At 49.0% G+C, this 2,269-nt stretch overlaps 1 long non-coding RNA gene across 1 annotated transcript; it reads left to right on the top strand.

Moving 5' to 3' along the window:
* The first annotated feature begins 18 nt into the window (after positions 1-18).
* On the top strand, positions 19-841 carry LOC134453530 (uncharacterized). The gene is made up of 3 exons (XR_010035639.1): positions 19-42; positions 134-216; positions 318-841. It is a non-coding gene; the product is annotated as an uncharacterized LOC134453530 (long non-coding RNA).
* The last annotated feature ends 1,428 nt before the right edge of the window (positions 842-2,269 follow it).

The following is a 2,269-nucleotide window of genomic DNA, read 5'->3' on the forward strand; positions in this document are numbered from 1 at the left end:
ATTCTTTGCTAGCTCGTCTGCAATCTTGCTGTGGAAATCTATGTCAGTCAACTTTTCCCTGTCTTGTGATCCGGACCTGTTCTTGTCTTTGCCTTGTTCTACCCCGGTAACCCTGACCTGCCCTTCTGTTCAGGACTGCCTCTCTGTTCTCCTGGCCCGGCCATCCTGCCCAGCTTTCCAGATCTACCCCCAAGCACTGACCGATTTCCAGCCCAGGTAACTGGAACCTGCCTTCTGTCCCTCACTACATATTCTACTAAGCCCTTGTCTGTACCTCTGCTTTGGAATAATCCTGCTGTTGTGCGTGTGTTCCCCAGGACTCCAACCGCCAGACGAGTGACCCTGGACCCTTCACCATCCTTCTTTGGGGAACACACACACACACAAACACAGCACCCGGACAGTTCACTGGAACTCCCTTACCCCCGAATCCCTTAAATAAAGCAATCTGAACTTGAACTTGCGCTATTGGGTCCTCGTCTGTCCAGGTTTCTGACAAGTATTTAGGTAATATTACTAGAAATTGTGTTCCCTTCAATACGCAAACAAGCAAACTCTTGAGCAAACTGACTGAATGTGATATGTTTTTGTGTGTGTGCTCCCACCCACTTATCCATTACAAAACCAACACAAACCCACAGGCTATCCTGGCTTATGGCTTTTTACAGTGAACAGTCTGGAACACTCATTCCAAGAATAAACCAGCTTGTGAACTCACATTTATAACAAAGCTTATCGTCAACAATGCAATAAGTGACAGTGGTGGGCTCATACAACCACAGTGGAACAGAATATGTGTGTGTGTGGGGGGGGGGATGCGTGTGTGCGTGTGTGTGCGTGTGTGTGTTTGAGGAGTGTGTTGAGAGGAGAGGACAGGAGAGGAGAGGAGAGGAGAGGAGAGGAGAAAAAGAGTGGAGAAGAGAGAAGATAGTAGAAATGAGGAGAAGAGGAGGAGTATGTGTGACATGCAGTGAGTTTTGACATCCAGTGAGTTTTGATATGCGGTGAGCGTCCACTTGAGAGAATAAATGTATTCCATCCTCTCTCTACCTCACAATCTCCTCTCTCAATACAGTCAAGCCACTCGCCCGTCTCTCTCTCTCTCTCTCTCTCTCTCTCTCTCTCTCTCTCTCTCTCTCTCTCTCTCTCTCTCTCTCTCTCTCTCTCTCTCTCTCTCTCTCTCTCTCTCTCTCTCTCTCTCTCTCATTTATTCATGACTGTGGGGAGACTAGTGTCAACTACAGCAGGAAGAATAGTCACAGTGTGTGTGTGTGTGTGTGTGTGTGTGTGTGTGTGTGTGTGTGTGTGTGTGCGTGTGTGCGTGCGTGCGTGTGTGTGCGTGCGTGTGTTGAGAGAGAGACAGGTCATGCATGTGTATGTGGGGCAACTGCATGTGTGTGTGTGTGTGTGTGTGTGTGTGTGTGTGTGTGTGTGTGTGTGTGTGTGTGTGTGTGTGTGTGTGTGTGTGTGTGTGTGTGTGCATTCGTGCGTGTGTGCGTGTGTGTGTGTGTGTGTGTAAGTCTGTGTGTATGTGTGTGTGTGCGCGTTCATGCGTGCATGCATGCCTGCATGTGTGTGCATGGGAGTGTATGTTCATGCACATGCATGTGTGTACGTGACAGCGTGTGTGTGTGTGTGTGTGTGTGTGTGTGTGTGTGTGTGTGTGTGTGTGTGTGTGTGTGTGTGTGTGTGTGTGTGTGTGTGTGTGTGTGCACTGTGTGTGTGTGTGTGTTTGTGTGTGTGTGTGTGTGTGTGCACTGTGTGTGTGTTTGTGTGTGTGTGTGTGTGTGTGTGTGTGTGTGTGTGTGTGTGTGTGTGTGTGTGTGTGTGTGTGAGAGAGAGAGAGAGAGAGAGAGAGAGAGAGAGAAGAGAGAGGAGAGAGAGAGAGAGAGAGAGAGAGAGAGAGAGAGAGAGAGAGAGAGAGAGAGAGAGAGAGAGAGAGAGAGAGAGAGAGAGAGAGAGAGAGAGAGAGAAAGCTTAAGATTGCACGTGTGTGTGTGTCTGCAGGGATGAATGTATAATAGATGGAACTTGGCAAAACATCCAGCAGCATATGGACGGGCACGGGCACACACACATATGGTTCACGCACACACGGGCACTTGTGCACACACACAAGCAGGCAGGCACACACACAAGCAAGCAGGCACGCACGTACGCTTTACGCACACACTGAACAAATGCTCTCTCTCTCTCTCTCTCTCTAATTAATGTTTTGGTTGGCATGATCACACACACACACACACACACACACACACACACACACACA

The sequence above is a fragment of the Engraulis encrasicolus genome, chromosome 8, assembly GCF_034702125.1.
Source record: "Engraulis encrasicolus isolate BLACKSEA-1 chromosome 8, IST_EnEncr_1.0, whole genome shotgun sequence".
NCBI classification, from domain to species: Eukaryota; Metazoa; Chordata; class Actinopteri; order Clupeiformes; family Engraulidae; genus Engraulis; species Engraulis encrasicolus.